This window comes from Eptesicus fuscus, chromosome 9, assembly GCF_027574615.1.
Source record: "Eptesicus fuscus isolate TK198812 chromosome 9, DD_ASM_mEF_20220401, whole genome shotgun sequence".
In the NCBI taxonomy this organism is placed as follows: Eukaryota; Metazoa; Chordata; class Mammalia; order Chiroptera; family Vespertilionidae; genus Eptesicus; species Eptesicus fuscus.
The window spans coordinates 43,525,485-43,540,422 of NC_072481.1; positions in this window are offsets into that span (position 1 = coordinate 43,525,485).

Below are 14,938 nucleotides of genomic sequence, written 5' to 3' on the forward strand. Positions count from 1 at the left end.
TGTTTGTTGATTTATTCATGATAGCCATTCTGACAGGCGTGAGGTGATATCTCGTTGTAGTTTTAATTTGCGTTTGTCTGGTGAGCATCTTTTCATATGTCTATTGGCCATCTGTATGTCCTCTTTGGAGATGTCTATTCAGGTCCTCTGCCCATTTTTTAATTGAATTGTTTTGTTTGTTGTTTTGTGTGTTGAGATGTATGAGTTCTTTATAAATTCTGAGTATTAACCCCTTATCAGATGTATCATTATAAATATTTTCTCCCACTTTTTTGTTTGATGTCCCATTTGTTTGATGTTGTCCCATTTGTTTATTTTTTCTTTTGTTTCCCTTACCTGAGGAGATATGTCAGAAAAAAATATTGCTAAAATAAATGTCAGAGATTTTACTGCCTATGTTTTCTTATAGGAGTTTTATGGTTTCAAATCTTACATTTAAGTCTTTAATTTTAAGTTTATTCTTGTACATAGTGTAAGAAGGTGGCTTAGTTTCTTTTTCTTTTATTTTCTTTCTTTCTTTTCTTTTCTTTTTTTTTTTTTGCATATATCTGTCTAATTTTCCCAACACCACTTATTGAATAGACTTACCTCCTTTGTCAATATTAATTGACCATATAGACATGGGTTTATTTTGGGGCTCTCTATTCTGTTCCATTGATCTGTATATCTGTTTTGAAGCCAGTACCATGCTGTTTTGATTACTATGGCCTTATAATATAGCTTGATATCAGGTAGTGTAATACCTCCAAGATTGCTGTGGCTATTTGAAGTCTTTTGTGGTTCCATATAAATTTTTGAAATATTTGTTCTAGTTTTGTGAAATGTGCCATTAGTATTTTGATAGGAATTGCATTGAATCTATAAATTGCTTAGGGTAGTACAGACATTTTAATTATGTTAATTCTTCCTATCCATGAGCACAGTATTAAGCTTCCACTTATTTGTATCTTCTTCAATTTCTTTTTTTAATGTCTTTTAATTTTCCAAATATAGGATTTTTACATCCTTGGTTAAATTTATTCCTAGGTATTTTTTATGTGATTATGAATGGGATTGTTTTCTTAATTTCCTTTTCTGATAGTTCATTATTGATATATAAAAATGCAACTGATTTCTGAATATTTAATTTGTATCATGCTATTTTACTGAATTCATTCATCAGTTGTAGTAATTTTTTGGTGGAATCTTTAGTATTATGTCAGCTGCAAATATTGACAGTTTTACTTCTTCCTTCTCAATTTTGGATACCTTGTATTTCATCTTGTCTGGTTGCTGTGGTTAGACTTTCAAAAAAGCTGTTTTAAACTTACAACTTTACTGAACTGGATATCCATAAAAAACAAAATTAATAATGTTTACTGCTTCATCAAGGATGTCCTTCAGAGAAACCTTTTGCATGCAAGTACTTGGTAGTGAAGAATCTCATGACTACTAGTATATTTTGGCACCACCACCTAAAACACCAGCAATTTTTGCCCACCATTGCTTTTATACCATGAGGATAAATGTTAACCCAGCTGTGCCAGGATAAACCGAGCAGTTCAGAACACTAACACTTTGAAAATTTCAGTACTACTTCACACATAAAGGAAGATTTTTGCTAATTAGTTGGTGCTGAATCTGAACAAATACAAGCAAACTGCAAGTAGATACATATGTATATTTGTTCATTTTAAGGCAAAAATTCAGTTCTACAGAGGAGATATTAACTCAGTCTTTTTGTTTACAGCTAAATCTTTACTTTGAGTTACTGAATCATTGAAAGATAGCAGTTCTGTGATTTCTTTTGCTGAGTTATTAGGCAAAGTCAACTATACAGGGTTTTATTAGTACTGTGTGTACTGTCCCAGGCAATACAGTTTGGTAATTTACCTTGCAAGGTGCTTCCATAACTTTTTCATTCTTAGTTTGAAAAGCTGTAATTAGCAAGTATTGGATTTTAAAGAGCTCATCATATCTACGTTTAAAATATTTGATTCATTTTTTTATACTCTGCATGTTTAGCCCCAATATAAATGCTGCAAATTAGGGGACATCATATACTATTAGAAAGTGCTGCCCTAGCTGGTTTGGCTCAGTGGATAGAGCATGGGCCTGTGGACTGAAAGGTCCTGGGTTCAATTCCAGTCAAGGGCACATGCCTGGGTTGCGGGCTCAATCCCCAGTGCAGAAGGCAGCCAATCAATGATTCTTTCTCATCATTGACGTTTCTATCTCTCTCTCCCTCTCCCTTCCTCTCTGAAATCAATAATAAAATATATTTTAAAAAAAGTGCTCTGTTGCACAAAAAACACACCAAGGTAATTATTCACATTTATGAAGTTTAGGAAAAGATAGCTTTTATCATGTTTTATTTCTTTTTTCCCCTTTTTATTAACTTTATTGGTGTGACATTTGTTAATAAAATTACATAGATTTCAGGTGTACAATTCTATAATACATCATCTGTATATGTGTCCACCACACCAAGTCAAATCTCCTTCAATCACCATTTATTCAACCCATACTCTCTTCTATCACTCCCCAGTCCCCCCCCCCCCCCCATATTTTTGTTTCTTATTTATAGTTTTGCCAGTGTCTTTGGAGTAGATTTTTCCCTTCTGTGAGTCAGAGAACTCCCTGGTATGTCAGCTTCATCTTGGGAGGGAGGGGGATTGGATATGGACTATGTAATTGTGGGTTAAGAAAGTGAGTCTTCTATCTCTCCTTTTAAGGCCAACAATACATCTTAAATATAATAAAAATATATTTTAAGGAAGCTTCTTTTCAATAAATTCTAAAATAATTGTTTTAGATATTTAAAAATTGAAAAAAGTTTAGAAAAAAATTAAATATTTTGTAAAACGACAAAAAAGGTGTGCGTATTACTGTGTTTTCCCAGAAGTGCAAGGAAAACTTTGGGCACAATTTCTTTCTTAGCCTCTGGAAGCCTGGAGGTTCACTTTAGTGTTGAATCACCTCTTCCCTCCAAGCCTCTTGGACTAACTGAGATGACCCGGCTCCTGCTCTCATTCTTACATGGTCAGTCTGCACTTGATCCATGGAAAACATTCAATCATCTTTTTCCCAACGAATGAACTCCAAGGGTGCAGGCCGTTACAATCCAGCCACCTTTTATTCCAATTTCCAAATGAGCCACTAGCTGAGCTCTCCCCTATTAAATCTCTCAGGGCACTAGTTCACCTTTCTGTGTACTTTCCCCTCATTCTTCCTCCTGAAACTCATAACACAGTGACAGTTTTCTCTCGATATTTGCCCATTCACTCATCCCCAACAGTAACAAAAGAGATTTTTTAAAATTCCTGCTTTCATGGAGTTCATATTCTAAGGCACAACACTAGACAATTTAAAGAAAATAAACCCCTCCCCCAATCCCTTACTATAGTTTTCTTGGCCCCTCCAACCTATTTTACAGGCTAGAGATGTGTGCTGAGCTAATGTTGCTAAACCAATTTTCCCACATCATGTGTGAAAATTGTTCAAGATGTCCTGACACGATACTTTGGAATATGGCATCAATTATCTTGGTGCCCCAGCTACAACTGAGATAAGAACAGACTATTTTTAATATCCTGTTACATTTTGATCTAACACCTTACCTAAAACACGGCCTCCCAAGTCATTCCTTCCAGGTCTAGGAAAACGGACAACTTTGCTAGTGTCCGCACCATCATTATTATCCCCACTCGATTCTGAGAGCTCTTCACCTAGTTCCTTCTCCAAACTGCTAAATGAGGCTGGGGCAAGGGGTGGGCTGAGGAAGCCTGGCACTCATGAGGAGGCTGCGATTTCAATTCCTTAAACCTTCTCTGCTTCAAACGAAGAAATGGCAAATAAAGTACAAAAAAAAAATTGTTATAAAGATAATAGAACTAAAATTCAAGACAATAACAGCAACAATAATAAGCAGCTAATACAAGTTAAGGTCATTATTTTGTTCAAGGAAGATAAAAATAGAAATGGAATAACTTTAGACTTTGTGAAAAATATAGTTATATATCAATGCTAAGCATTATATATAACATAAGGTAAATAATGAAAGGATGGAAAATAGACTCTGTAACTATGAAGCCAGATTTTACAAGGGAGGAAAATATCATCAGTTCAACAGAGATTTTACATAACGATATTGTAAAAAGAGTGACAATTTCCTTCTGCAAAAAAAAAGAGTAAATATAACACTGAATGAAATGTCAAAAATAATTTCAGGGCACTGGAAACAAAAAAAGGTAGACAATAAATTGAAAAGCATTTATTTGTGAAAAACAGTTAGAGTTTTGGGTAATAATAGCAAGTCTTTAGCTTTCTCCCCTGGGGCTGCTACCACCTTGTTCCCTGCCCCATCCCAGCTCATTAGTCAAAACTGTAGCCTTACTAATGTGGGCCAGCAGTGAAACCCGCAGCTTTGCTGCCAAAGCTAGATGGAAGGGGTGAGTGTGGGAGACTCCCTCACTTGGGATGAAGTGGGGGAACAGAAGGAGGAAGCCCACAGCTTTGTTAGCCTAAGGTTGTTGTCTCAGTTGGAGTGAGCAGTGGACCAGACATAAATTCAAGAGTGTTAAAAACTTGAGCTACAACATATATAAGAGAGTCTGCCTAACAGCAGCAGAATTTTTTTTTTTCAAGGACACATGGAACATTTTACACCATAGACTACATTACAGGGCATAAAATAAGTCTCAATAAGTTTAAAAGAATCTAAATCTTACAAAGTGTGGCCCTAACTGGTTTGGCTCAGTGGATAGAGCGTCGGCCTGTGGACTGAAGGGTCCCAGGTTCGATTTCAGTCAAGGGCATGTACCTTGGTTGAGGGCACATCCCCAGTGGGGGGGGTGTGCAGGAGGCAGCTGATGGATGTTTCTTTCTCATCTATGTTTCTAACTCTCTATCCCTTCCCCTTCCTCTCTGTTAAAAACTCAATAAAATATTTTAAAAAATAAAATAAATCTTACAAAGTGTGCTTTCTGATCACACAAAAAAATTATATTAGAAATCAACAACAGAAAGAAACCTAGAAAACTCACAAATACTAAGAAATTAAGTTAGACATTTCCAAATAACCCTAGGTCAAGAAATCACAAGGGAGAAATTTTAAATACCTTAAACCTAACGAAAATGAAACCATAATCTGTCCTAATGATTGGAATGTTGGTAAAGCAGGGTTTAGAGGGAAATTATATCTTTAATGCTTATTACAAAGAAAAAAGATCTAAAATCAATAATCAAAACAAGTAAACCTCAAAGTAAGCAGAAGAAAAGAAATAATAAGAGTCAAAATAAATTAATAAAATAAAAAGCAGAAAAATAATAGGGAAAATGAATGAAACTAAAAGTCAATTTTTTTCTAGGATCAATAAAATTGGTAAAACTTTGGATATATAGATTAAGAAAAAAACAAAGAAGTACACATTACTAAAATCAGGAATAAAATTCAGACCTTACAGAAATGAAAAGAATTATGATTAAGTATTATTAATAATTTTATGCCAATAAAGTAAAGTAGGTGACTTGTTCAGATTGCTAGAAAGACACAATGGCCAGTTCAAGAAGTTAAGAAAAAAAAATTATTTTATTTTGTTTATTTTTTTAATGTTTTTGTTGATTTTTATTTTTTTAAATATATTTTTATTGATTTCAGAAGGGAGAAGGAGAGAGAGATAGAAACATCAATGATGAGAGAGAATCATTGACTGGCTGCCTCCTGCATGCCCCCCACTGGGGACCGAGCCCACAACTCGGGCATGTGCCCTTGGCCAGAATCGAACCTGGGACCCTTCAGTCCACAGGCCGACGCTGTATCCACTGAGCCAAACCAGCTAGGGCAAGGAAAAAAATTTTAATGTAAAAGTAAAAGTATGGTTAACCAACAAACCCAAATGGGATGTTAGAAATAAGTTCAAATATGGCCAGAATGATAATAAGTGTAAATAAATTAAACAAACTTGTCAAAAGACAAAATTTAAGGTTGGATTTTTAAAAATAAAAATCCATCTATAACTTGCTTGCATAGAGGGACAGAAAAAGTTTAAATATAAAGGGACAGAAAAAGACATACTAAAAATATAAAAATCAAAATCAAATAAATATCAAAGTCAAGCTGGTATACAAAAAAATCAAAAGCAAGCTGATATATAAATAATAATACCAGATAAGGTAGATTTGAGCAAAGAATATAATAGTGGTAAGAGGATCAATGCACAATATAAAGAGTCCACCAAAAAGATGTAACAATTATCATCTTGTGTGCATGTTGTGCTTTTTAAAAATATATTTTTATTCATTTCAGAGATGAAGGGAGAGGGAGAGAGAGATAGAAACATTAATGATGAGAGAGAATCATTGATTGGCTGCTTCGTGCATGCCCCCCACTGGGGATCGAGCCCTCAACCAGGGCATGTGCCCTGACAGGGCATCGAACTGTGACCTCCTGGTTCATAGGTCGACACTCAACCACTGAACCATGCCAGCTGGGCTATTTTGTGCTTATTTAGGAAATCCTGTACTATCTCTGTATTCTAACGCCATTTTTCTAAATTTTCTTCTAATAATTTTGTTTTGTTTTTATAATCAAGACTTTAATTTATGAAGAGCTTATTTTTTTGAACTGTGAGAAGGAACTAAGTTGACTACTTTCAATATTTAAAAAACTATCAACACCATTAATAGCATAGTTCATTGTAATGATTCTTTATCATATCCTGAGGTCTGATATAGGACTAGATCTATTTACAGTAGCTCTATTCTGTTTTATTTACATATTTATATGTCCAAACCCATACTACACTATCTTAATGAATCTAACTTTGTGTCTCTTTCGTTTAACTGGCAATGGCATAGATCAGAGTACGTTTTAAATATTTATTACATTTATTGAGTAGTTGGGTGTTCTCTATTTTGTTTTTGTTTTATTTTAAAAGTAAATTTGGCACCATTTGTCTACTTAAAAGAACCAGGAATTCTGAGAGAATGACTGATTTCAGGGCTGGACATAAAAGGTTTACATTGAGCCTGGAATATCTTCTTACCTTACAGGGAAAGGTAATACTTAAAAATAATGGAACATGTGAAAACAACATGGGAGCCAATGTAATCTGGGAGAATATGCACATCAAATAAATAATGATATTAACAGATTATAACCCCAATGACTAAAATAATAATTCAGTCTATGTTAATATAAACATGTCAATAAATAAATACAGGAAAAAAAGAGAACAGTTTTCTATTAGTAGAATGCCAACCAACAAATGTTGAATGAATGGTGGATTTAGATAATCACTATTTGGCAAGTCTCATAATAATAATTAATTCAAGCAAGAATTATCAATGGATGTTAAAGCTAGCAGGTGGAAATTTGATGAGAAACAGGATATTTACATGGTTTTAAAGTATCTCCCCACAAAACACTTATTAACTACAAAGGGGAATTGCAAAGGGAAAATAGTAACCTTACAGTGCAGAAACCTGGCAAAACCATTCTTATTCAAGTGATCAGGGCTAGCATTACCAGTAATGGAACATACTGACATCTGTGCCTCTTTCTTTTTTTTTTTTTTTTTAATATATTTTATTGATTTTTTACAGAGAGGAAGGGAGAGGGATAGAGAGCTAGAAACATCGATGAGAGAGAAACATCGACCAGCTGCCTCCTGCACACCGCACACCCCCTACTGGGTATGTGCCCGCAACCAATGTACATGCCCTTAGACCGGAATCGAACCTGGGACCTTTCAGTCCGCAGACTGACGCTCTATCCACTGAGCCAAAGCAATTTCGGCCATCTGTGCCTCTTGATATGATGCGTACAAAAGACACAACATCACTTATCTGGTGATCCTACCAAAGATGCAAAATCTGCATTTAATTATGAAGGAACAACAGATGCACCTGAATTGAAAAACACCTTATAAAAATGAATAGCATCATTAAAAATTATTTTTCCATTACATAGAATATCCTATATAATAAAACCCTAATATGCAAATCAACAGAATGGGGGAACGACTGGCCGGAATAACCAGTTGCTATGATGTGCACTGACCACCAGAGGGCAGACGCTCAATGCAGAAGCTGCCCCCTGGTGGTCAGTGTGCTCCCACAGAGGGAGCACCACTCAGCCAGAAGCTGGGCTTACTGCTAGTGAGCACAGTGGCAATGGCGGGAGCCTCTCCCGCCTCTGCAGCAGTGCTAAGGGGCAGTGAGCCCAGTGGTAAGGAGCAGCGAGCAGGCGAGTGATAAGGAGCAAGAGATCCCAGACTGCAAGAGGGCGCAGGCTGGGGTGAGGGGAACCCCCCCCCCCCGCCCCGTGCACCAATTTCATGCACCGAGCCTCTAGTTATTAAGATAATGAGCTAGTGTTGAATAATGTTTACAGGTTAGGAAATAATATTGTCACTGTTAGTTTCCTGGTTTTGACAATTGCATGTTAGTTATGTAAGAGAATGTCCTTGTTCTTAGGAATTACATGCTGAAAGTTTTTAGAGGTAAAAATGCAACATGTCTGCACCTCACCCTCAAATATACAGGGGTGCTCTAGCTAGTTTGGATAGAGCATAGACCTGGGGACCAAAGGGTCCTGGGCTCGATCCTGGTCAAGGCACATACCTTGATTGCAGGCTCCTCCCCGGCCTGGGCCCTGGTCAGGGCTCGTGCACGAGGCAACCAATCTATGTTTCTCTCACATTGATATTCCCCTCTCTGTCTTTCCCTCTCTTTTCCACTCTCCCTAAAAATCAATGGAAAAATATCCTTGGGTGAGGATTAATAACAACAACAACAAAATCAAATATACAGGGTTGAGCTAAAGTAGGTTTACAATTGTAATGCAAATAAATAATATAATAATAAATAAAGAATAATGCAAGAATAAACGTGTTTCACATGCTCACAACTGTATACCTACTTTTGCTCACCCTTGTATATGTAAAAAGCAAGTGTGGCAAATGTTAAAATTAGGGGAGTTTGGATAAACAGCCCAAGAGTTCTTTATATAACTTTTGAAACTTTTCTATAAGTTTGAAATTATTGCAAAATAAAAGTTATCAAAAACTAGTGAATATTTGCTCTCGCTGGGTGGCTCAGTTGGTTGGAGCATTGTCCTGTACATCAAAAGATTGTGGGTTCAAATCCTGGTCAGGGCACATACCTAGGTTTCAGGTTCCATCCCAGGTTGGGGCACATATGGAAGGCAACCAATTGATGTCTCTCTCTCTCTTTATAAAAAAAAAAAAAAAAAAAAATCATCAATAAAAACATATCCTCAGGGGAGGATTAAAAAAAAATCTAGTAAATTTTCTTCCCTAAAAGTTATCAATGTTTTTTATTGTGAGCCTTAGATATGTTTTTTAAAATCACTCCTTGGGACCTTAAAAGTGTTTATTCAATGTCTATTTTTGGCATCTATTTTATGCTAACATCCTAAGGACATAAAGATAAACTAAAAAAATTTCAGCTTTCCCCATGTGAAGTACCATCGAGTAGGGAAAACAACGATGGTACAAATAATTGCATAAATATAGTTATTAAGTGACTCATTCCCACAATAACACATACACTTCACCAAGTCTCACGTATGTGCAGACTGCTTTACATGCCTTTCTTCTGAGTATACAGATGCAATCTCCCTTTTTCTTTCTGAATGCCCTTTCTGCCTCACAATAGAGCTACAACCACAGGAAGTCATTAAGAGTCCACCCAAGGACTCGTTCTTTCACTGTGCGTTTCTGTCAGAGGGATGGGAATTATAGAGGGAAGTGGTGGTGGTTGTTTTGTGGGGTTGTTTTGTGGGTTTTTTTGTAAGCTAAAAAAATGTTCCATCCTGAAAAGCAATAAAGTCTGCTGTAGGAGGGTACCTTTTCAAGCCTCTTGTTCATTACAGAGATAGGCATCGAAGGAACTTGGAGCTACGTTCTGCATGACTTTTTTTGAAATTTGAACAAAAAGGATTTTGTTACAGAGCTCACAAGGGCAGTTCTGAAAGCTTCATTAATTTTAATAAAAATTTCCAATTAGTTCATTAGTCACTTCCTGATATTCTGGAACCATGAATTTTGAAAGCAGCTACTTTTAACCTTTGGTGGAATTGAAAATGTGATGATTTTAACTGATGCAACCTACGCTAACCTTCCAGCCACTTATGAAAGTGCAAAACAGAAGTCGGGGCCCAGGTCTGAGACGAGGAATGTGCAGTGATGTCCTTCATTTGTGCCGCCTTTGGAATGAGGAGTCGTGACTCTCCCAGGGGGCATTAAGGGTCCAGTGATAAATAGAATTAGACCGGGTGCTTCCCTAGGCTGGGGGCCTGCGGCGTGATAACAGAGGGGATATCAATAAAGCCCTAGTGGGAACATAAGCAAAATTCTCCAGCTCAACCCATCCAGTGTCATTACAGCTCCCTGGAAAAGGGGGGCAATAAGGACGTGAAGTGTGGGTTTGCGAAGGAGGGGCTGTTCAGGAACCTTCCTTTCTGCCATTGTTGACCTTGTTAACTGCTGTGGTCACTAGTGGTTCCCCAACCAGTGTCTGGGGTGCACCTACTCCCTAGTTCCCTGCTCAGACTGGCCCCCACCTTGGCCACTACATTCTCAGAGTCATTCTGCAAGCAGCTGCTGCTACCACTCTTCTCCCCATTAGCACCGCACATAGCTTTCAGCTTTTATACGCAAGTGTCTCTCCATTTTTAGACAACTGGGCACGGAAATACCTCAGTCCACAGGTGAATAAATTGAGAGATGAAGCTCTGTTCTATAAAAGGATTTCTCAGAAAATCCTCCTGAAAACTGCGCTTCCTGATAAGCAGAGGCTCATTTATCATGAAGCTGACAAAGCGCAAGCCACCAGGTCTCTCTCATTTGCAGGATCCTTCCAAGGCCCTGGGCGGATCACTACTAAAGTGTTGATATGGTCTTTTTTTTTTTTTTAACAAATTTGCAAAAAAGCACAATATTTTAACGACTATTGATTCTTCACTACAACTCGCCTTCCCCGTACCACTTCCCCTGTGTTGGTGGTTTTTGGGGTGTCTGAGAGCAATGTTAAGATGTAAGTTAAAAAAAAAAAAATGAGTAGGGCCTAAAAGCCCACTTACTCTGGGTTTAGTGGGGCATTTTTAGTGGCTCCGACTCACTTTGGTATATAGATTAGTTATTGCTAGACATCGTGGAGTAGGACTAGCTCTCAGGAACATGCCTGCCAACCACGGGCTGACCCCCTCAAACCCATGACAAGAAGGGGCGATGCTCTTGGTTTGGGAGTACTGGAGGGGAAACCTGTTAGAAGGAAGTTGGGCTGGAAGAGGCTTTCCTTTCACCCGGGGCCTTCGCATAGCCAAGTCTCACTGTCCCTTCTCTTCTGTGTGTGGAGTTCTAGAGACTTCTCTCTGCTCAAGAAGGCAGGAAGCTCCTTTGCCTGCCTACGCAGCCTCTTCCTCACTGGCGTGAGGTGCAATTACCGACATCTGAGTCCACTCTCAGCAGATTCTCTGTGCTCGGCTGGTAGAGGCCACACTCCCCTTCTCAAGGCTGTACTAGATTTTTTAAATATCTTGGAGGATCTTGATATTAAGAAAGATCTCAGGGAGAATCCTATATAACAAAGAGGTAATATGCAAATAGACCCTCACACCGTTGCACAAGATGGCCACCCCCATCTGGTCAAAGATGGCTGCCACAAGATGGTCTGCAGGGGAAGGCAGTTAGGGGTGACTGGGCTGGCAGAGGAGGGCAGTTGGAGACGACCAGGCTAGCAGGGGAGGGCAGTTGGGGGCAACTGGGCCTACAGGGGAGCAGTTAGGCATCAATCAGGCTGGCAGAGGAGTGGTTAGAGGGTGATCAGGCAGGCAGGTGATCAGGCAAGCGGTTGGGAGCCAGCAGTCCTGGATTGTGAGAAGGATGTCCGACTGCTGGTTTGGACATCCCCCAAGGGGTCCCAGATTGGAGAGGATGCAGGCTTGGTTGAGGGACACCCCCCGCGCCCCCCCCCCCCCCCCAGTGCACGAATTTCATGCACTGGGCCTCTAGTTGTTAAATAAAATGGATACTTGTTTCCAAATCATTCTGTTTTGAGTTTTAGAGTTACAAACAATAACCAAGATATAGTGGTGGGTAATAGTAGGTTCACAGTTGTGAGCGACCTGTTTTTGAGTTCATCAAGCTATTGCAATCATCATAACCTGCATGTCTTTTTCCACACGAACAACTGTACACCTATGTTTGCCAGCCCCTGTACTTTGGACACTTGCTTTGTGCCAGGCACTGTGCTAAGTATATACTTTGTGCATTATTTAATCTTCATGTGAACCCAATGCGGGAGCCACTGTAACTATTCCAACGTTAGAGATGAGTCCGCTGAGGCTTATTAGGTAACTCGCTGAGGGCTCCCCAGTGCTGAAGTGATTTGCCCTCATTCCAGCGAAAATGTACCTAATTCCCCTACTAACCCAACCAAGAAGTTCCCGAACAGATTCTCAAGTCCTGGATCTTGGGAAGGCACTGCTCAGGTGAAGGAATTTGATGACAACAGATACTAGAACTTCACTCCCTTTAGAGAGGCTTAACAAGAATTGCTTAACTGAGGGAAAGTGTCCCTGTAAGGAACTCGGGGGACATGGAGATGAGCCACCCAGACCCCACTGGAGGAGGGGCATCTTGCCCCAGCTGGTGGGCGTGCTCCCGGCGGCCTTCAGGGGTGGCCTCCGTGTGGAGAGACGTCTCCTCCAAGGTTACGGCCTTCCAGGGCAGCCCACATCGGATGTCACGTGGCCTGAGCATCTTGCCGGATGCAGGACGACTCTGACGGTCCAAGTCAGCCCCAGACTTCCCAGTGAGTGGCGGCTGAGATGGCTGAGCCTGTGACACTGCCTGCCGTCTCCTTCCATCCACTCTTGTTTCTTTCCTTTCCTTCCACGAGTGTTGATCCCAAGGATGTTCTCAATAAATATCCACACTCCACCTTCAGTGTCAGAGTTGGCTTCCTAAAACACCCAAATGGCAACAGCCATGACACATGGAAATGCTTGGCTTTACCAGCGACCTGAGCTGTTTCATTAACGCCTTGATCACTCAGGTCTTCGATGAGTAGCTCAAAACCCTGCCGCTGTTTTGGGAAAATTTCTAGTTGACCCTTCTTTTCTTGTGATGTGTGGGTACTAAATAGTGTGTCCCAAGCACTTAGGATCCGCTGGATTGAAAAGTGATCCCGGAGCAGAGTGAACCTTTCCTGGTTCTCTTTCTTGCAACTGTTTTCACCTTCAGGAGACAGATACCAATGTTGGCCAGCTCATACACGTGGCCCCTGAAACTCCACTGAGGTAGCATTCCCGCGCGGATGCAAGTTTGCCCTTAAGAGACGTTGCAGGCCTCACACATATATTTATATGTTATTCCACATGGCCCAAAAGTTCACACTGAGTGAACGTGAAGTGCAAATCATCCCAAGTCCTGCTGCAGCCGCCGTGTTTTTTCCTACAAGTGGGTTGTGAGGCACAACAGGCATCTGGGTTGTTCATAACGGAAGATGGAAAATGCCTTGGCTCGTCTGTTGAGCTGGTCCTTGGGGTTCAGTTTTAGTGAAGATGAATATGTATAAGGATTTTTGTGGCTCTGTTCATTATTTGAGTCCCTTCTCACATAAGATTGTTTTATTCCTCAGCATTGAATTCTATTAATAAGGAGTTTCCATGGTCAGAGAGGAAATACAGGCATGCCTCCGAGGTAGTGTGGGTTCAGTTCCAGACCACCGCCATAAAGCAAGGGTAGCAATAAAGAGAGTTGTAATCTTTTTGCCGGTGCAGGTCTGCCTTCAATTGGTAAAAAACACAGCATATGTGAAGCACAATACAGCAAAGCTCAATAAAACGAGGTATGGCTATAATGTATAAATCTTAACAGTACTTTTGACTTGCAGGTGGTTTCATTTTTTTATCTTTGTATCGGAACCAATGGTTTGTGTGTGTTTTTCAAATGACACCTTGCAGTGCATCTACTTCTTGTGATTGTTGGAAGGACTGATAAGCCGCTGCAGGTAGTGCCCTTGTCACAGAGCTCGGCACACAGTGGGTGCTAAGTAAGTACTTGCTAGAAGCACTCAGACCACTCTGGAGGTGGAGTGCTTGGGAGTGAATCCCAACTCGCTATTTTTATGACTTTGGGCCAATTAGGGGACTTCTCTGTGCTTCAATTGTCTCATCGGTAAAATAGAGAAAATGATAGTCCCACCTCCGAGGGTTGTAAGGATCACGTTTTCATCAATAAACATCAGAAAGATATGTTTGCAAAAGTTAATATTGTAAAGCACTCAAAAAAGCACCTAGCATTATTTAAATATTCACTTTTTTTATGAGGAGTTATTCTAAAATGATTAAATCATTTTATCAAAATAAACACTTGTAGTGTTTAAGGTATTTACCATTTGTATTGTACTGCCTAATTTTTAGTGTTGTTATGTACAGTTATTATGCAGTTAACACTTATCAGGTGCTTACTATGTCCCAAACACTCTGCTAAGCACTTTCTAAGCGTTGCCTTACTTAATCCTCTCAACGTTCCCCGTAGCAGACGAGGAAACTAATACACAGAGCAGATAAGAGACTTGCCCAAGAATCAGCCAATTTAAACTCTGAAGTGTGTCCAACTTCAGAACTCTCATATCGCTCTATTCTACCTCTTACGATAGTCTGAAGCTATTGCTAACCAAAGAGCATGTACAATAGAAGGCTAAAAATAAATAAAGCCTCCGGGAAGGAAGCCAATCATCGAGACTGGAATCTGGGATAAAATAGTTATTGTTTCAAGCATTCATTTATATCTAAGCTTCCCAGCAGCCAAGGCAAAATGGAAAACATGTGTCACATGATATCTGATTTTAAAAACCAAGCCATGTTTTCCCTTCCCTTCCCTTGAACTTGGCATACTCCTTTGCATTTATTCATCAATAAAATAAA